Here is a 23,217-nt window from a genome sequence, read left to right on the forward strand (position 1 = left end):
AAAATATATAGCGGTACAAGCCTTTCTCAAGAAACAAGAAAGGTCTCAGGTACACAACCTAATCCTACACCTAAAGGAGCTGGAGAAAGAACAAGAAAGAAACCCTAAGCCAAGCAGGAGAAGAGAAATCATAAATATCAGAGCAGAAATCAATGAAATAGAAACCAAAAAGACAATAGAGCAAATCAACGAAACTAGGAGCTGGTTCTTTGAAAGAATTAATAAAATTGATAAACCCCTGGCCAGACTTATCAAAAAGAAAAGAGAAAGGACCCAAATAAATAAAATCATGAATGAAAGAGGAGAGATCACAACTAACACCAAAGAAATACAAACTATTATAAGAACATACTATGAGCGACTCTACACCAACAAATTTGACAATCTGGAAGAAATGGATGCATTCCTAGAAACATATAAACTACCACAACTGAACCAGGAAGAAATAGAAAGCCTGAACAGACCCATAACCAGTAAGGAGATTGAAACAGTCATTAAAAATCTCCAAACAAACAAAAGCCCAGGGCCAGACGGCTTCCCCGGGGAATTCTACCAAACATTTAAAGAAGAACTAATTCCTATTCTCCTGAAATTGTTCCAAAAAATAGAAATGGAAGGAAAACTTCCAAACTCATTTTATGAGGCCAGCATCAACTTGATCCCAAAACCAGACAAGGATCCCATCAAAAAAGAGAGCTATAGACCAATATCCTTGATGAACACAGATGCGAAAATACTCAACAAAATACTAGCCAATAGGATTCAACAGTACATTAAAATGATTATTCACTACGACCAAGTGGGATTTATTCCAGGGCTGCAAGGTTGGTTCAACATCCGCAAATCAGTCAATGTGATACAACACATCAATAAAAGGAAGAACAAGAACCATATGATACTCTCAATAGATGCTGAAAATGCATTTGACAAAGGACAGCATCCCTTCCTGATCAAAACTCTTCAAAGTGTAGGGATAGAGGGCACATACCTCAATATCATCAAAGCCATCTATGAAAAACCCACCGCAAATATCATTCTCAATGGAGAAAAACTGAAAGCTTTTCCACTAAGGTCAGGAACATGGCAGGGATGTCCATTATCACCACTGCTATTCAACATAGTACTAGAGGTCCTAGCCTCAGCAATCAGACAACAAAAGGAAATTAAAGGCATCCAAATCGGCAAAGAAGAAGTCAATTAAAACTCTTCGCAGATGATATGATACTATATGTGGAAAACCCAAAAGACTCCACTCCAAAACTGCTAGAACTTATACAGGAATTCAGTAAAGTGTCAGGATATAAAATCAATGCACAGAAATCAGTTGCATTTCTCTACACCAACAGCAAGACAGAAGAAAGAGAAATTAAGGAGTCCATCCCATTTACAATTGCACCCAAAACCATAAGATACCTAGGAATAAACCTAACCAAAGAGACACAGAATCTATACTCAGAAAACTATAAAGTACTCATGAAAGAAATTGAGGAAGACACAAAGAAATGGAAAAATGTTCCATGCTCCTGGATTGGAAGAATAAATATTATGAAAATGTCTATGCTACCTAAAGCAATCTACACATTTAATGCAATTCCTATCAAAGTACCATCCATCTTTTTCAAAGAAATGGAACAAATAATGCTAAAATTTATATGGAACCAGAAAAGACCTCGAATAGCCAAAGGGATATTAAAAAAGAAAGCCAACGTTGGTGGCATCACAATTCCGGACTTCAAGCTCTATTACAAAGCTGTCATCATCAAGACAGCATGGTACTGGCACAAAAACAGACACATAGATCAATGGAACAGAATAGAGAGCCCAGAAATAGACCCTCAACTCTATGGTCAACTCATCTTCGAAAAAGCAGGAAAGAATGTCCAATGGAAAAAAGACAGCCTCTTCAATAAATGGTGTTGGGAAAATTGGACAGCCACATGCAGAAAAATGAAATTGGACCATTTCCTTACACCACACACAAAAATAGACTCAAAATGGATGAAGGACCTCAATGTGCGAAAGGAATCCATCAAAATCCTTGAGGAGAACACAGGCAGCAACCTCTTCGACCTCAGCCGCAGCAACATCTTCCTAGGAACAACGCCAAAGGCAAGGGAAGCAAGGGCAAAAATGAACTATTGGGATTTCATCAAGATCAAAAGCTTTTGCACAGCAAAGGAAACAGTTAACAAAATCAAAAGACAACTGACAGAATGGGAGAAGATATTTGCAAACGACATATCAGATAAAGGACTAGTGTCCAGAATCTATAAAGAACTTAGCAAACTCAACACCCAAAGAACAAATAATCCAATCAAGAAATGGGCAGAGGACATGAACAGACATTTCTGCAAAGAAGACATCCAGATGGCCAACAGACACATGAAAAAGTGCTCCATATCACTCGGCATCAGGGAAATACAAATCAAAACCACAATGAGATATCACCTCACACCCGTCAGAATGGCTAAAATCAACAAGTCAGGAAATGACAGATGCTGGCGAGGATGCGGAGAAAAGGGAACCCTCCTACACTGTTGGTGGGAATGCAAGCTGGTGCAGCCACTCTGGAAAACAGCATGGAGGTTCCTCAAAATGTTGAAAATAGAACTGCCCTATGACCCAGCAATTGCACTATTGGGTATTTACCCTAAAGATACAAACGTAGTGATCCAAAGGGGCACATGCACCCGAATGTTTATAGCGGCAATGTCCACAATAGCCAAACTATGGAAAGAACCTAGATGTCCATCAACAGATGAATGGATCAAGAAGAGGTGGTATATATACATAATGGAATACTATGCAGCCATCAAAAGAAATGAAATCTTGCCATTTGCGACAACATGGATGGAACTAGAGCGTATCATGCTTAGTGAAATAAGTCAAGCAGAGAAAGACAACTATCATATGATCTCCCTGATATGAGGAAGTGGTGATGCAACATGGGGGCTTAAGTGGGTAGGAGAAGAATAAATGAAACAAGATGGGATTGGGAGGGAGACAAACCATAAGTGACTCTTAATCTCACAAAACAAACTGAGGGTTGCTGGGGGGAGGGGGTTTGGGAGAAGGGGGTGGGATTATGGACACTGGGGAGGGCATGTGCTTTGGTGAGTGCTGTGAAGTGTGTAAACCTTGTGATTCACAGACCTGTACCCCTGGGGATAAAAATATATGTTTATAAAAAATAAAAAATTAAAAGAAAAATACTTAAAAACACTGAAGTATAACTCTGTAGTTATACATACTCTAAATTAATTAAAATAAAGATCAGGTGGTATAGTTAAAAGAAAAAAAAAAAAAAAAGAAAGGAAAAGAAAGAGCCAATGACAGTAATCAGGCAACTAACTGTGAGACCAAATGAACATGGGAGGTAAATTCAAGAAAATAGAAGCAAATAGCAGAATAGATAAAAATGGTGACTGGTAAAATGTTGAAATGATAAGTACTAACTTGGAAATCAGAGTGGTTACTTTTATTGTCACATGTACACACACATGCACACATATAATTATTATGCAAAGGTAATATTTGCTATTTTATAGGGTCTTATCAGTGTAAAATGAGCTAATTCATGCAAATGTGGCTTGTATCATAGGTAATATTCAAATGTTAGCTATCATTACTGTTACTCTGAGCATGTATTAAGTATACCAAATGAAAAATTCTGCTCCAGTTGGCTTACTTTATGTAGTTGCTACTGTAAATATATACATATATATATATGTATATATTTACATATATATGGATATTTTATATATATGTATATATTTACATATATATGGATGCTTTATAACCAGAAGCAATAATTTTGAGCATCTGCCCTTCTTTTTTTTTTTTTCCGAAGATTTTATTTATTTATTTGACAGAGATTACAAGTAGGCAGAGAGCCAGGCAGAGAGAGAGGAAGGGAAGCAGGATCCCCACTGGGCAGAGAGCCTGATGTGGGGCTTGATCCCAAGACCCTGGGATCATGAACTAACCCTGAGGCAGAGGCTTTAACCCACTGAGCCACCAAGGTGCCCCGCTTCTTCTCTTTTCCTATGGTGATGTCTTGATTATGGTACTTCTTTCCAGATCAACAGTCATAAGGGGCTCCTAGATAAAGTTTCTTTTCTTCAAAAGCAGCACTGGTTTTGTTCTGTTTTGTTTTGTTTTTTTAATCTTTATTTATTTATTTTAAGCATGGAGGGTGACATGGGGCTTGAACTCACGACCCTAAAATCAAGAGTTAGGAGTGCAACTTTACTTATTTGTTTATTACATGATCTTTATGCCCAACGTGGGGCTCAAACTCATGACCCAGAGATCAAGAACCACACATTCTTCCAGCTGAGCCAGACAGGCATGCCAGCACTTCCCTCTTTCTAAAGAGTTCTACAACTCCCCACCCCAAGAAAACGTTTTGTTATATTGGTAACTCTTTCATAATTTCACTAATAGTAGTTTTGCATAAAATTATCCTTTTCAATGAAATAAACATTTAGAATGTATCCTAAACGTGTCCCACAAGCACATCCCCATTAAACCTAACCTTGTACACTTATTTTAGAAATGTTCTTTTTTTTTTTTTTTTTTTTGTTAAGGCATCTATTTATTTGAGAGAGAGAGAGAGAGAGCGAAAGCAAGCAGCGGGGGAGGGCAGAGGGAGAGAGAGAAAGAATCTCAAGCAGACTCCCCACTGAGTGAGGAGGCCCCAAGTCAAGAGTCAGTCGTCTAACCAACTGAGTCAACCAGGTGCCTCAGAAATATGCCATATATTTAAATAAACCTAAAATTATTTATTTCTCTGTGCTTTAGTTTCAAATATGAGAAAATAAATGGTAATGCTAACAGTAATGCTCACAAAAATCATAATCAGAAATACCTGATTGTCCTTGAAACTCTTTTGAAGTATTTTTGTTTTCACTGATTCATAATCATCATTGTTACATGGTTAAGTAAAAAAATATCATGATATTATATATTAAAAATAAAACATCCACATTTACGGGCACCTGGGTGGCTCAGATGGTTGAGCAACTGCTTTGGGCTCAGGTCATGATCCCGGACTTCCAGGATCGAGTCCCACATCGGGCTCCCAGCATCTTGAGGAATCTGCTTCTCCCTCTGACCTTCTCCTCTCTCATGCTCTCTCTCACTCATTCTCTCTCAAATAAATAAATAAAATCTTAAAAAAAAATCCACATTCATACCATATATTGAAATAAGCAATTATAAGGGAAAATAAGTGTTCATTAGTATCTCTGTTTACATAGAGGAATTAAGGGGTTTACATAGAGGAATTAATTTTTCTTATTATTTTTCATTTTCACTATCATATATATCACATATCATATATATTTACATAATATATTTCATAATATATATTTTAAAATATATTTCCAGTAACATATTGGCCAACAGTTTTAAGACAAATTATAACTTGAAACATTTATGCCCACCTCAGAGGAAAGGCCTACTACATTCACTACTGTTTTTGCTGTGATTTACTCAAGGCAAAAATCCTATTAAATTTGACTATGGCTTCCAAATAAACCAGTTACTATTTATTTTAGTTTCCCCAAGAAAGAACACTTTTTATTAATTTTAAGTCAATTAAAATGACTGCTATTCTAGAGAGAAAGTAAGATCCTTAGGATGTTTCATATGGGTACTGGGACAACATCAACACATCATCAACCCGTCTGTTCAAATTTGTTAAATACAAGTTTGTACGTAGCTGAACTGTTATAAAATCAAAATCCCCTCAGAATTTTCTGGGATTATAACATTTTTTTTTTACAAGCAGTCTAGTTACAACTGGATCAAAAACCTTAGAGAATAGGAAAAATGTCTTACTCTCATCAAATCCCAGAATTCTGGCATTGTGTGAGTCAATATAGTAGGTCTTTGTTATATTGGTAACTCTTTCATAATTCCACTAATAGTAGTTTTGCAATAATTATGTCAAAGCAATAAGTTCATAATATAGCTAACTGGACTCTTTAGAAATACTATGAGAATTTAAAAGAATGTTTGCTGACAGAAGTATTTTGGACCAGGCTTGACTTTGAAATGACAAAAACACAACATAATCGATCATTAAAAGCTTTAATAGTTATTCTAAAGAAAGTCTCACTTAAAATACTGTTAATTTATGAGTGTTCATTGTATGTTGGTTTAAGATCTGGATGTGATATACTTAACTGCTAGGGGCAGAAACTTACATTTAATAAAAAGGAGGTTATTAATTTTGTTTAAAAATATTCCAAATTCCATAAAAGTAGAAACCTTGAATGAAATATATTGATTTTTGCCCTCTATAGTATATAAAATATATGCTGCATTCAGCAATAAACATACTTAAGTATTTCTTATTACAGTTTTATTATCCTAAATATATTTATTGGGATTAATAAGTATTTTTCAAGGTACTTCCATAAAATTAAACAGTTCAGTCTTTGAAAGTTTAAGTATGAAGACAGAGGTTGCTATATTAACTATGATTGTTCTTATTAGGAAACTGGTTTAAAACTATTATTAAAAAAGAAAACAGGGCACCTGGGTGGCTCAGTGGGTTAAAGCCTCTGCCTTTGGCTCAGGTCATGATCCCGGGGTCCGGGGATCAAGCCCCGCATCGGGCTCTCTGCTCAGCAGGGAGCCTGCTTCCTTTCCTCTCTCTCTGCCTATCTGCCTCCCTGTGATTTCTGTCAAAATAAATAAAATCTTTAAAAAAAAAAAGTTTGATAACTGAAGAATCAATGTAACATGTACTTAAAATGTGTTCCAGAGCCAGTTAGCCTTGACTCTCCAAATTCTAGGTCCCTATGTGAATAATGCTAGTTTTTAAAAAATATCCAAGGGGTTGACTATCTTTAAAGTATCTCTCTACTACACCTTCCATTTGAAAACCTGAAGAACTTGTGAGTATAAGTCCTTTAGCTTCCAGTCAACAACCAACAACAATGTCCATTATTACATAATGAATGCAATTCAGCAAAGAACAACAACTTACTTACTTTTCATTTAAAGTATGCTGTTACCATTTGGATTTTGCATCTCGATGGCTCTGTCTCTGATGCTATGTCTCATGGGCATCATTTAAAGAGACAAGCCTAAAAATTATGGCTCTCCTTCTGTCTGTTCTTGTAACAGCTAAAGAATCCCACATCTGTTCCCCAGTTTTGCTTGATTAATAAAGATATGCAAAATAGGACTTATCTTCTCCCCCTCAATTGGGAAAGAAAAACGGGGTGCTCAGGAATACTAAACAAATTACCGAGAATGCAAAAATCTTTTTCATCAGCTCAGGGCCAAGAGGAATTACACCATATGTATAGCCTCTAATTTTGGTGGCACATCATTTTGCTAGATCCTTTTCTCCTTAATTTTGGAGCTGAAAAGAGGTATTATTTTGCTAAATTTACAAAGATATAAATGGGCTCTAGACCTGTGTCTGCCAACAATCTGCAGTAAGGAAATTACACCATCACACTGTTTAGCTTTAAATTATAACCGTCACACAAAAATCACTCATATTTTTCCTTTTCTAGAGCTTCTATGGTAACAATCCTGAATTTACTCAAATAGTATTGAGTATGGTTTGGGGAAAGAAACAATGAAAACACAAGGGGAAATATATCTGCTTTATATTAATTCAAACAGTAGTGATTGAGCACCTTCTATGTCAAAATTAAATAGATGAAAATACCTTTGGAAATATCATTTTTATTTGCTATATAATATTAGAATTTATGGATATCTCTAAATTTATTTCAATAATGCCATACATTTGGACTGTTAGGCTAATTCATTTTTTAAACTTCTATATAAAACAGCAAAGAACATCCTAAAACAGAATGCACCTATGCTCATTTCTCAAAAATAAATTACTAGAAGTGAAATTTGTGTCAAGCAGTATGCAAATTTTTGAGACATTGGCACTTCCATGCTCTGCTGGTAAGAAAGCAATTTGATTCAATTTTCATTGATATATATTTGACAATATGTATACAATTTCTTCCACCTTTTACAATAATCTATCCTTCTGTATATATGTCACATTTTGCAATTTAAACGAAGTATTGAGATCTAGGTCACCTCACATTTGGGAAAAAAAGTTACTTTTGTAATATATGCCAAAGCAGTGAAAACTCCATGAATATGTGGTTAATGAAAAAGACTCTTCATCTTCCTTGACTATTCAGTCCAAGTTTTATTACAATTACACCGATTGCACCAACAGCCTAAAATTAGTGGAGGCTCTGTCAACATTAGGATGATTAGGGGTTGTGTATATTCTAAGTCCAAACAAACATCTGAAACACCTGCTGTTGAAAGACTGACAGCCAGATAGAGTGGATAAAACATAGGGCCTAATGTCACCATTAGTGAGGATGGGATTTTACTGTTCCTCTAGGATTAGTAATTTTGTTCTGTTTGTAAACTGGTAAAACCATGTTTGTAAATAACTCCAATTCTACTTTATACAGATAAAATCTATTATATCCCATTTCTAATTCCTACTATATAATTAATGAAGTAGGAAGAGTAGTGAGTGTTCCTAATAGTTTTCCCAAAAGAGTATTTCCAGGTTACGGAAAAGCACAATAAAATCTTAATGAAGTAGATTATCATTGGTATGCATAGCACATATTTTAAAGTTTTCAACACAGCAGGTTATCAAATAGAAAACTAAACACCACAGATTTCTGTAAATTAGACATCAGTTCAATGAAAAAAGTGAGAGGACTCTAACTCAGCTTTCTAAAAATAAATAATGTATATTGTTTTCTAGTATCAACCAACAGGATTGGTGTTATTTATCATTTAAAACTTTCTAGAGAATTGAAGCAATAAAAATTCTCAATTTTTTTGTTTTGTTTTCCAATTGAGCAATATCATATTCAATGCTACTGGGTTGCCAATTCATGATCTTCTACACTCAAACCCCCAAATTTAAACCTTTACATTTCTAGCCACCTGGTTCCTTAGTCTTTTGAGTAATGGCAATATAAATTCATCTGTACAAATCTTTCAATATTCATGTAATCTCATTTAGGACTGAATGGCATATTTGCTAAACTAAGGACTAAGACTTGGTTTATGTAAAGATTGACTGACTTTGTGAGATTCAGTTTTTATGAAATTGGAAGGGGAGGTTAACCATGAGAGACTATGGACTCTGAAAAACAATCTGAGGGGTTTTAAGTGGCGGGGGGGGGGGGGTGGAGGTTGGGGGAACCAGGTGGTGGGTATTAGAGAGGGCATGAATTGCATTGAGCACTGGGTGTGGTACAAAAACAATGGATACTGTTATGCTGAAAATAAATAAAAAGTAAATTAAAAAAATACAAATGTATAAATATCTAAATTTGAAACTTAAAACTCAGAACAGCAAATTGATTAAATCTGAGTATAATATCCTTATAAAGTATCCATCTCTTAAATATGCTCTGTGTTCTATTGTTTGGGGAGATTCTGGTTATATACATATGAAATTCTATTATGTATATTGTATATATTAAACATATAAATGTATAGATATAATTGTATTATAATACATACATACTTACTCATATTCAGGTATTTTTTAGGTTCAGCATTTGAAAACTAACCAATGTAAGACCACTTTAAAAAATAAAATAGAAATACTTTATTTATTTTTTTAGAAATACTTTATTTAAAAAATCAACTTGCTACCAGCAAGACAACTACATCCCCTCTCACCATTCCTTTTCAATGTCATACAGAAATTTTAACTAATACAATAAGACAAGAGGAGGAAATTGAAGTTAAGGAAATTGAAGAAGAAGAAATCAGAGATGACATGATGGTATGTCTATGTAGATAATCCAAAAATTCAACAAAAGTACTCCTGGAACATATAAGCAACTATACCAAAACTTCAGGATACAAGATGGATATAAAAAGGTGAATCGTTTTCCTATATACCAGCAATGAACAAGTAAATTCACAATTAAAAACACAATACAGGGGTGCCTGGGTGGCTCAGTGGGTTAAAGCCTCTGCCTTTGGCTCAGGTCATGATCCCAGGGTCCTGGGATGGAGCTCCACATCGGGTTCTCTGCTCAGCAGGGAGCCTGCTTCCCCCTGTCTCTCTGCCTGCCTCTCTGCCTACTTGTGATCTGTCAAATAAATAAAATCTTAAAAAAACACACAATACAATTTATATTAACACCCAAGAAACAAAATACTTACATACAAATTTGTGTGTGTGTATATATATATAGATAGATATAGATATATATATAGATCTAAATGATAAAAACTACAAAACTCTTATAAAAGATACCAAGGAAGAACTAAATCAATGGAGAGATAGTACATGTTTATGGATAGGAAGACTCAGTACTGTCAGGATTCCATTTCTTCCCAACTTGATTTGTAGAGTCAACAAAATCTCGGCCAAAAGCCTAACAAGTTACTGTGGATATCAACAAAGGAACTCTAAAGTTCATATGGAGAGGGTCAAGAAGACCCAGGAGGGATAGCATATACTACAGAAAAAGAACACAGTCAAAGGACTGATGATCTGTGATGTTAAGACTACTTAGAGAGTTATAGTAATTAAGTTATTATGAAACTTGTGAGAGAATAGATGAAAAATCAATGGAACAGAACAGAGAGATCCAAGGAAGAACCCCACACAGTCAACTGATCTTCCACAAAAGAACATAGGCAATTACAATGGAGAAAAGATAGTCTATTCAACAAATGGTGCTGGAAGAAATAGATATCCACATGCAAAATAATGTATCTAAACACTTTACACCTTTCATTAAAAATTAACCAAAACAGAACACAAACCTAAATGTAAAATTCAGAACTATAAAAACCCTAGAAGTAACACAGGGGGGACAATCTAAGTGACAATGGGTATGGCAATATCTTTTTAGATACAACACTAATCACATGAAATAAGTAACTGATAAGTTGGAGTTCATTAAAAAAACTTCTGCTCTGCAAAAAGCACTGTTAAGAGAATGAGAGGACAAGCCACAGACTGGGAGGAAATATTTTGCAAAAGACATATCTGATTAAGGATTATTATACAATTTATACAAAGAACCCTTAAAACTGAACAATAAGAAGACATAACTGATTTTAAAATGTGAAAAGACCTAGTGGTGGGGGGAGTCGGGGAACACTTCAACAGAGAAGATATACAGATAGCAAATAACCACAATGAAAAAGTGTTCAATATCACGTATCATCAGGAAATGCAAATTAAAACAATGTTACACGACTCAATATCAAAACAACAAAAAATCTAATTAAAAATATGGGCAGAAGACAGAAACAGACATTTCTCCAAAGAAGACGTAAAGATAGCCAACAGATGCATGAAAAAATGTGCAGGATGCCTGGTTGGCACAGTCGGTTAAACATCCAACTCTTGATTTTGGCCCAGGTCTTTATCTCAGGGTCATGAGTTCAAGCCCCATGTTGGGCTCCACACTAGCATGGAGTCTACATAATAAGTAAATAGATCTTGGATATCAGCCCTTTGTCTGTAGTGTCACTTGTGAATATTTTCTCCCATTCCATGGGTTGCCTCTTTGTTTTGTTGACTGTTTCCTTTGCTGTGCAGAAGCTTTTGATCTTGATGAAGTCCTAAAAGTTCATTTTCACTTCTGTTTCCTTTGCCTTTGGGGACATGTCTTGAAAGAAGTTGCTGTGGCTGATGTCCAAGAGGTTACTGCCTATGTTCTCCTCTAGGATTTTGATAGATTCCTGCCTCAGGTTGAGGTCTTTTATCCATTTCGAGTTTAACTTTGTGTATGGCATAAGAGAATGGTCGAGTTTCATTCTATACATAGCTGTCCAATTTTCCCAGCACCATTTATTGAAGAGACTGTCTTTTTTCCACTGAATATTTTTTCCTGCTATGTCAAAGATTATTTGACCATATAGTAGTAGGCCCATATCTGAAATCTCTACTCTGTTCAGATATGAACACTGGTCTATGTGTCTGTTTTTGTGCCAGTACCATGCTGCCTTGTACACAGCTTTGTAGTAAAACTTAAAATCAGGCAATGTGATGCCCCAGTTTTGTTTTTCTTTTTCAACATTTCCTTAGCAATTCAGGGTCTTTTCTGGTTCTATACAAATTTTATGATTGTTTGTTCCAGCACTTTGAAAAATGCCGGTGGAATTTTGATCGGGATGGCATTGAAAGTATAGATTGCTCTGGGCAGTATAGATATTTTAATGATATTTATTCTTCGGATCCATAAGCATGGAATGCTTTTTGATCTATAAAGAACTCCTCAAACTCAACTCTCAAAAAACAGATAATCACATCAAAAAATGGGCAGAAGACATAAACAGACACTTCTCCAAAGAAGACATACAAATGGCTAACAGACACATGAAAAAATGTTCACCATCATTAACCATCAGGGAGATTCAAATCAAAACCACACTGAGATACCACCTTACACCAGTTAGAATGGCCAAAATTAACAAGACAAGAAACAAGTGTTGGAGAGGATATGGAGTAAGTGGAACCCTCTCCACTGCGGGTAGGAATGCAGGTTGGTGTAGCCACTTTGGAAAACAGTGTGGAGATTCCTTAAGAAATTAAAAATAGAGCTACCCTATGACCCTGCAATTGCACTACTGGGTATTTACTGGGTATTTACCCCAAAGATACAGAGAAAGGCCATCTGTACCCCAATGTTCATAGCACCAATGGCCACAACCACCAAACTGTGGAAAGAGCTGAGATGCCCTTTAACCGACGAATGGGTAAAGAAGATATGGTCCATATATAAAATGGAGCATTATGCCTCCATCAGAAAGGATGAATATCCAACTTCTGTATCAACATGGACAGGACTGGAGGAGAGTAGGCTAAGTGAAATAAGTCAAGCAGAAAAATAAATTATCATATGGTTTCACTTACTTGCAGAGCATAAGAAATAACATGGAGGACAGTAGAAGAAGGAAAGGGAACGTGAATAGGGGTAAATTGGGAGGGGGAGACAAACCATGAGAGACTGTGTACTCTGAGAAACAAACTGAGGGTTTTGTAAGGGAGAGGAGTGGGAGGATGGGTGAGCCTGGTGGTGGGTATTAAGGAGGGCACATACTGCCTGCAGTAGTCCTGGGTGTGGTGCATAAACAATGAATCTTGGAATACAAAAAAAAAAAAAAAAAAAAAAAAAAAACTAAATTAAAAAATAATAAATGGCATTGACTTCAGAGTTCTATTAGGAGCCAAAGGAAATTTTAAAAAAGTAAATAAATGCATACACAAAAATAAGTTTTAAAAAGGTGCTCAACATCATTCATCATCAAGGAAATGTAAATCAAAATCACCATAAAATACTACCTCACACCTCTCAGAATGGCTAACATCAAAAACACAAGAGACAAGCATTGGCGAAGATGTGGAGAAAAAGGAAACTTTGTGTACCACTGTTGGGAATGCAAACTGGTACATCCGTAGTGGAAAACAGTATTAGAGTTTCCTCAAAAAATTAAAACTGGAATTATCATATGATCCAGTAATTCCACAACTGGGTATTTAACCGAAGAATAGGAAAATACTTATTCAAAAAGATATACGCACCCCTATATTTACCGCAGCATTATTTACAATAGCCAATTATGGAAGCAACCCAAGGGTTCGCTGATATCAATAACAAATGAATGGATAAAGAATATGTGTATGTGTGTGTGTGTGTGTGTACATGTATGTGTACATGTATATGTGTATATGTATAATGGAACATGTGTGTGCATGTGTATATATGTATGTATATGTATACATATGTATGTATATGTATGTATACATGTATATATGTGTGTATACATACATATATACACACAGATACACATATGTGTATATATACAATGGAACATTATTCACCCACCTAAAAAAAGAGTGAAATCTTTTCATATGCAATAGCATGGATGGATCTAGAGACTATAATGCTAAATGAGAAAAGTCACTTAGAGAAAGATAAGTACAATGTATGGCACTCATATGTGGAACCCAAGAAATAAATAAACAAGCAATGAACAAAAGAGACAATAAAAAATCAAAGACCAGACTCTTACAGAACAAACTAGTGGTTTGTTCCTCCACTAGAAAGGAGGCAGGTAAGGAGGAAGGGTGAAATAGGTGAAGGGCATTAAAAGTTAACTTGTTGGGGAACCTGGGTGGCTCAGTGGGTTGAGCCTCTGCCTTCGGCTCAGGTCATGATCTCAGGGTTCTGGGATCGAGTCCCGCATCGGGCTCTCTGCTCAGCAGGGAGCCTGCTTCCTCCTCTCTCTCTGTCTGCCTCTCTGCCTACTTGTGATCTCTGTCTGTCAAATAAATAAATAAAACCTTTAAAAAAAAAGTTAACTTGTCTTGATGAGCACTGAGTACTTTACAGAACTGTTGAATCACTATGTCAAACTGCTGAAACTAAACTGTAGGTTAATTACATTGGAAATAAATAAATAAATATGTTATAATTAATATATTAATATATATTAATATATTAATATCCTCTGGTCTCGAACTGGATCCCATTATTTGTAGTTTCTTGGGGCAAATGCACTAATTTGCTAAACACTGTACCATACACCTGGATTTTTTTTTACCTACAGAATCCAGCTCATTATAGGGTCTTTGAATCTAATAAAATTAATAACATGATACAAAGAGACGAAGACATCTTGATCCCAAGGCATAAAACAAAATCATCAATAAAATAATAAAAGAATAAAAATCTGCATCACTCTTTTCTAATATAAAAGCATTACTGCTCCTGTAATAAAATAAATTTTTCTTCCACAACCTGCAAATAGATCAAATAGTATAAAGTTTGAAAATGTCCTGTGATTTCTTCAAAATTAAAAAGTATCCTTCAATAAAAATTAAGCGAGGTTGTAAAAGAGAGTTTGGCTTATTAAATGACCCAGAAAATTCCCCAAAGCATCATCTCAAGGAGAAGAGAACTACCTGGGGTTTGTTGCTCCCTAGTCAACAGGTACCTTTATCATGAGTTTAATACTTTTGCTATTCATGTAGGGCATAGAAAAAGCCAAGTCTGATTACCTCTCTATGTTTGGAGTCTGATTTTAAGTGACCACTTTTCATTGTGAGTTTATGAAATCTTTAAGAGAAGCTGTGAAGGAATATAATAAATTTGAGAAATAAAGCTGTCTCAAACACCCCATAGATCCCAGTGGATATAATTTCACAGAACTGAGTTACTGCTCAGGACAGCCAAGATATTCTTAATGCTCCTATCTATAGCCCAAGATTCTCTGATTTACAGTTCTAGAGGGAATAAAGTCTTGTGGTTAATACAATGAGGAAGAAACAAAAGCTACACACAAAATCTGTGATTTAGTTAATAAAGCGCTGTTTGACTTCCTAAGTCTCTCAGAAACTTTTATCACAGATGTGGATCTATAATTTCAATGATTCAAATAGCACTGAATGTCAGACGAAATCAAATCAAGGCAAGCTACAAAAGAAAAAAAAGAAAAAAGAAAAAAAAAAGGGGGCGGGGGAAAACACTGCCAAGAATAAAGGGAAGCTTTGTTGATTCCTTTGAATACTCTTGGAAGTCTGGATGCATAAACTCAACTGGAAATTCTTACTTTTAGCCTGAGTTCACTTATAATTTTACTAGAACCATGAACTTTTTGCAACCTAAAAATCGTAAGCTATTAATTCCTAAAAAATATATACAACAAAATACTCAATTATTAGGAACTGATTTTTTAATTAAAGCTTCTTGTCTGTCTACTCCATTATCTTGTAGAAAGCCAGAATGCTACTAGAGATTAGGTTTGACTGCAAATCCAAAGACTCTGCTGTCTTCATTTTTGTAACTTAATTATGTTGCTTCTCTTCACTTCTCTATGTTCCATAGTAACATATTCTTTCTTCAAGGACAAGCACAATTCATTCTTTTTCCAGAGAGCCTTTGTCTTTGCGTGACCTGGCATAATAAAGACGGTGGAACTCTCTACTCTAAAGACACCAGCTTCTCATAATCTTCTATCACTTATCAATTCTGTTCAGAACCTCTTGCCCTGATACGTATGCACTCTGCTATGTTTACCTATTTACCATCTTATCATCTACAGACACTTACGCTTACTGTCTACCCAGCGCCCCTTCTTTTTATCCAGCCTGTTGTTACCCTGGCCTGTTGACTTCTTGTGTCCTTGAAGAGTTCACTGCTCATTCTAGTGACGTGCCCACCAGTTGCAATTTGAGCATTTCTCACCTACTCCAGCTTAGAATCAATTCTACTAAAAGCCCCAGCAGAAGTCCCTGAGGAGTTTGTTCTGTCCTAGAATAGACCCTAAAAGACTCTTTTTGGTTAATTAAATACCCATGGATTGAGTTACCTTCATACTTCCAATTTATCCTTGGAAACAAAAATAACTTGCCTCTTCTCAACAGCAGAAGGAATAGAAGGCCTAGTTGTGATAATGTTATTTCAATAAAAATCTTTACTTCAAGGGGCACCTGGGTGGCCCTTCGGTTCAGGTCTTGATGCCAGGGTCCTGGGATCGAGCCCCAAGTGGGGCTTCCTGCTCAGCGGGGAGTCTCCTTGTCCCTCTCCCTCTGCCACTCCCCTTGCTTGTGCTCTCTCATTCTTGCTCCCACTCAAATAAATAATTAAATAATCTTTACTTCAAGAAATACTTAATTTTTTAACAAGTTTTAGTTCACTTTATTTTTCTCATGTAAAATTATGAATGGACAACTGGAACATGGGTCCTCTGCACAGAGACTCTGGTGTGGGTTTTCGAACATGTTAAGTGAACTCCTGATAGGGAGACTTGATGAACAGAGACACTTGCCAGAGGTCAGGGGTAAGGCAGCTATAGGTCTTGGAATGGCATCAAAAGTGGCCTTGGCAAAGTTGCCCAAGGTGACAATGAAGGCTTTGTCTAAGGTGTAGTCATAGTCAATACCAGCCATCCTCAGTAGCTCCTTGGGCACAGGAGCTAACACAATGCCAGTGCTCTGGGGGCAGGGGTGAAGTTTACCAGTACAGAGTCACAGTGGCCAGAAATAATTTAAAAGCCGTATCTGATGAGAGCTACCTAATGATCGCCTCACCTCTTTTGCTCTGCTTCCAAGGAAGCCTAAAGAAAATGTAACGATAATTTTTAATTTGTAGTTTACAAATATATGCTCTAAGAAACCTGTCTGATTTTACTGATTTTTAAAAAAATTTTCATTCTAAAATGGCACCAATTTTCAGAAAAATATTAAATGTACACATTGATTACAATGTTTCTCCATATCTCAGACCTTAGAAAAAGGCTACACCTTAAGATGAAATAAATTCTTAATTTAGTATTCTTCTTGATAAGTTGTTATTTTTGGTGTGTGTTTTTAAATCACCTTAGATCTTTGTACCATGAGATGGTAATGAACAAAAGGAAAAGAAAGAAAAACAAAGAATCCTAACCGACATCCCAGAAAGGGAAGTGTCACATTTTCTCTTCTATATCTGGCACTATCAATCAACATAATTCAGAAAATTTAAAAAATATTTAGCTTGTCAGAATATAAAGCTGGTTTTTGTTTACGCATTAGCTCTTACAAAGAGGAAAGGGAAACGGTCTCTTTAATCTAAAATGAATGGTTGGACAATGTTAAAATTCATAATATAAAGGAAAAACATAAAGGTAAAAATCACTAATTATGATGCAGATACAACATGAATATAATGGTGAGAGATTAATAGGACTTTTATATGATTAAAATTATTAATCATACCTTTTAAGTACTTTTTTAAAAAATTGAATTTCAACAATTAAAATTTATTATACTAACTTTTGCTAATTCAATCTCTAAATAAAATATCATTTTCATTTTATTTTTAATTCACTTTCTCACTTAATATTGCTTAACATAGTGGTTCAAACTCATCCCATGAATAGCTTTAATGAAGATAGAATATACTGATCCCTATTTGCAAGTTGAACAGCTTAAACAGTTTAATGGATTTCAAATATTATTTAAGAAAAAATTAATTAGGAACCGGGAATATTAAGCATAATTTAAAATGCCTGACATGTAATAAGACTACATTTCTGTATCATGTTATAGATAATAAAGTAAAAATATTTCTAAATTAATACAAATATTTAAGCTTTTCTTTTTCACTTAATTGCCTGAAGTCATTGGAACGCTGCTCATTTTTACACTATTCTAATTCCCTTACAAGATGTAGACCTAATACCATAATCTCTCCCATCTACCACAAATTCAGAAAAATGACAAAGTACATGAAAATACTTATATAAGTCCAGATCATTAAGGATAGCAAAAGTGGGAACCTTTGGAGGACTGTAAACTGTAATCGTTTAGGGATGGAAAGAAGACAGAAGCACCCCCCCATATTATGTCGGTATAATGCTACAAAGACTGGAACTCCACCAAAAGCAGTTCAAGCCTAGATCGAGTAGGAGCAGAAGCAGCAGCAAGCAAGTGAAAAAACAGTTTTCCCACTTTACTTTTCTTTTTACTCCCTCTCTTAGTTTACTCCTACATTTTCCTCCTTTTCCTCTTACTCCACAGGCAGGGCAAAAATCATTTTTGGTAGGTAGAATTTTGTTTCCCCCAAACATTTCAAGCCCCAGTTTGTGCCTATGAGAAGATATAATACCTGTGAAGGTGTTACCTTATATGGCAAAGATACTTCGCAGATGTAATTAAGGTTACTAATCAGTTTACCTTAAGTTAAAGAGATAATCCCAGGTTACCCGACAGGCTAAATGTGATCTCCTGAGCTTTAAAAGCAGAGGCAGAAGAGGAGGCCAGGGGATGGGAGGGAGAGAAAACCTAACGGGGATATGACTCGCTTACTGGGGCTTCAGGATGGAAGGGGCCATGGAGAAGGATGCGGAAACCTCTGGTAGCAGGTAGTGGGTCCTGGCTTTCATCTCTAAGGAAACAGGGATCTGAGTCCTAAAACCTCAAGTCAATGGATTCTGTCAACAGTCTGAATGAAAAATTAGATTGTTCCCCGGGCCTGTAGATAAAAACTCAGCCTGGTGGACACCCTGATTCCTGCCTTATGAGACCCTGAGCTGACCCCCTCAAACATGGGACCTCCAGAAATGTGAGGTGATAAGTGGGCATTATCTGAAGCCGCGGAGGATGTGGTAATTTGTTACGCAGCTATAGAAAATACACAGCGTAAAGAAAAACCTCCATCTCATCCCAAATATCCAAATATATGTGCTTTTCCTTTATGCCAGTTATAGAGTTATTATTTTTGCCTGGATCTATGCTTCAAATTCCACCTTCTATTTCTCTCCTACAAATTCTGATTTCTCTTCTAATTCCAACTTCTTCCTAACCCTTGGCCATCTCATCTGCATACAAACATAACTTAAGACTTCAAATTTAACTGTTCTCCATGCATAACACACCCTTCCTTTCACCGTTCTCCTGTTTCATCTTTCGTTTAGAGTGTGTTCCTCATGCCAGATATTTTGCTTTTATTTCAGAGCCATAGATCAAGCTCTCTACTGGGTGGCTCTCTTTGAGGGTCCTTTAGGCAGCTCTAACTCAACAGCTTCAAAACAGAACTCACCTATCCCTGCTGCCTTTTCATCTCAGTAAGTAGCACCAACAGCCATCCAATTGATCAAGCAACATCCTGCAGATCACAGCTTGGTCTTTATCCCCTAAATCTAATACCTTCTCATCCTCTGCTGATTACATACTCTGGAAAACTGAAAGCCTTCATTTCTTTCCACATTTTCTGCCACGATTCTCACGCACACCAGCCCCATTTATTTTTGAATAATTAAACTGGACTCCAAACTCCTCTCCCTTCTAGTATGTTGTCCTCCTCTAAAACTTGCACCCTATTGGATCTCAAGGAAATTTCTCAAATCCTGCACTTGATCATGTTACAGGTGAGCACTTATCTAATACCCCCAAATGTTCTAAATGTTTGATGTGTTGCCATGTATGTAGTTCTTACTACAGCCTGCTTAACAGATGAGGAAACAGAAGCTGGAAGGGGGCAACTTCCTCAGATCAAATGCCAGTTGGGGTTAGAGCCAGGTGTCCAACATCAGCAACCAGACTGTAGCTCTTAACCATTAATTAAACTACTTCTCTGTTTGCCTGTCAAAGTGCCCTGTGTTATACGACTAATTTTTCAACATTTTCACTTCACAGATTTTTTTAAGAGTTACTTCACCTCCCAAAACTAGTTTGTAGACAAATAGTGATTAGAGCTCAAGTTAGCACTCACTATCTCATTTGAGCAACCCAACAAAGTTGGTTACATATATAAGAGAGAAGAAAGTACCAAGGGGCCTACCTGGCTTGAAAAGTGTCCCATTACCAGATAACAGTATGGCTAAGAAACAAACGTTTCCCAAACTCTGTGCCACATTTATTATTATCTGTAATCATTTCACAAATGCTTACAGAGCAGCTGTTATGAACAGGGAGGGTGCTGGAAAAAAGTAAAACTGGTGAATTAGACCTATACTGTTTCTTCCTTTACTTGTAGTTTCTTCCTTTACTTGTACTTACTTCCTTGCTTACTTTTTGCTAAGGAAAGGCAACTTTGGGGATGCCTGGGTGGCTCAGTGGGTTAAAGCCTCTGCTTTCAGATCAGGTTATGATCCCAGGGTCCTGGGATCGAGTCCCGTATCGGGCTCTCTGCTTTGGCAGGAAGCCTGCTTCCTCCTCTCTCTCTCTGCCTGCATCTCTCCTACTTGTGATTTCTGTCTGTCAAATAAATAAATAAAATCTTAAAAAAAAAAAAAAGGAAAGGCAACTTTGAACAAATATTTTAATAGTTAATGATTTAATTATACTTAATTAAATTCTAAATGAGAAAAAAGACCATGACCTGGACTGAGAAGTTTTCTTAGAGAAAATGACATTTTAAATAAACTCTTAAGGATGGGAAGGATAGGGGCACCTGGGTGGCTCAATGGGTTAAAGCATCTTCCTTTGGCTCAGGTCATGATCCCAGGGTTCTGAGATCTATCTCTGCATCAGGCTTTCTGCTCAGCAGGGAGCCTGCTTCCCCCAACAGCTCTCTGCCTGCCTCTCCCTACTTGTGATCTCTGTCTGTCAAATACATAAATAAAATCTTTTAAAAATTTTTAAAAAAAGGATGGGAAGGATAATTCTGACTATAGCTCTGGAATGTCTCATTTAATTTAAATGCTCCTAACATCTGCATTGACTGCACATCCAGTGTGACTGCTGATCAGAGTCAGTGTCTACATAATCTCAAGTTAGAGACATAAAATGTCAGTCAGTTCAGGGCAATGAGTACAGCATCTTAATAACTAAATTCTACTGCACTGGTGAAAGAGTATTTTCCAAATGTCTGCTCTCAGATCATTACTGTTCAAATAAACCTGGAGCTGCTAAATAATTATGAGGTGTGGACCTTGTCCGCACAGCACTTTTTCACTTTTGGTGGAGATAAGATGATCACAGGTCAAACAATTTAGGAACAATCTCTCACACTGCAAGCACTGGGATTTAAATAGTATCGTACTAGACAGCCTTCGTTCAAATAAGCCACTTTTCCTTGGCTGAGTATTTTCCTACACCAACTAGTTGATTTCTGGTCCTTTACTGACTGCATTTTCTTTTACATCTTCTGTAATTTTCTACCTTTTCTTTTTTCTTTTTTTAAATTAAATTAATTTATTTATTTTCAGAAAAACAGTATTCATTATTTTTTCACCACACCCAGTGCTCCATGCAATCCATGCCCTCTATAATACCCACCACCTGGTATCCTGACCTCCCACACCCCCGCCACTTCAAACCCCTCAGTTGTTTTTCAGAGTCCATAGTCTCTCATGATTCACCTCCCCTTCCAATTTCCCCCAACTCCCTTCTCTCTAACTCCCCTGTCCTCCATGCTATTTGTTATGCTCCCCAAATAAGTGAAACCATATGATAATTGACTCTCTCTGCTTGACTTATTTCACTCAGCATAATCTCTTCCAGTCCCGTCCATGTTGCTACAAAAGCTGGGTATTCATCCTTTCTGATGGAGGCATAATACTCCATAGGGTATATGGACCACATCTTCCTTATCCATTCATCCGTTGAAGGGCATCTTGGTTCTTTCCACAGTTTGGCGACCATGGCCATTGCTGCTATAAACATTGGGGTACAGATGGCCCTTCTTTTCACGACATCTCTATCTTTGGGGTAAATACCCAGGAGTGCAATGGCAGGGTCATAGGGAAGTAGTATTTTTAATTTCTTGAGAAATCTCCACATTGTTCTCCAAAGAGGCTGCACCAACTTGCATTCCCACCAACAGTGTAAGAGGGTTCCCCTTTCTCCACATCCCCTCCAACACATGTTGTTTCCTGTTTTGTTAATTTTGGCCATTCTAACTGGTGTAAGGTGATATCTCAATGTGGTTTTTTTTTTTTTTTTTTTTTAAATTTTTTTTTTAAAGATTTTATTTATTTATTTGACAGAGAGAGATCACAGTAGACAGAGAGAGAGGGAAGCAGGCTCTCTGCTGAGCAGAGAGCCCGATGTGGGACTCGATCCCAGGACCCTGAGATCATGACCTGAGCCGAAGGCAGCGGCTTAACCCACTGAGCCACCCAGGCGCCCTCAATGTGGTTTTAATTTGAATCTCCCTGAGGGCTAGTGATGATGAACATTTTTTCATGTGTCTGATAGCCATTTGTATGTCTTGATTGGAGAAGTGTCTGTTCATATCTTCTGCCCATTTTTTGATATGGACCAGTGGAACAGAGTAGAGAGCCCAGATATGGACCCTCAACTCTTTGGTCAATTAATCTTCGAAAAACCGGGAAAAAATATACAGGGAAAAAAAGACAGTCTCTTCAATAAATGGTGCTGGGAAAACTGGACAGCTATAAGTAGAAGAATGAAACTCGACTATTCTCTTACACCGTACACAAAGATAAACTCAAAATGGATAAAAGACCTCAACGTGAGACAGGAATCCATCAGAATCCTAGAGGAGAACATAGGCAGTAAACTCTTCGATATCAGCCACAGCAACTTCTTTCAAGATATGTCTCCAAAGGCAAAGGAAACAAAAGCGAAAATAAACTTTTGGGACTTCATCAAAATCAAAAGCTTCTGCACAGCAAAGGAAACAGTCAAGAAAACAAAGAGGCAACCCACAGAATGGGAGAAGATATTTGCAAATGACAGTACAGACAAAAGGTTGATATCCAGGA

This window comes from Mustela nivalis (genome assembly GCF_964662115.1).
Source record: "Mustela nivalis genome assembly, chromosome: 18".
In the NCBI taxonomy this organism is placed as follows: Eukaryota; Metazoa; Chordata; class Mammalia; order Carnivora; family Mustelidae; genus Mustela; species Mustela nivalis.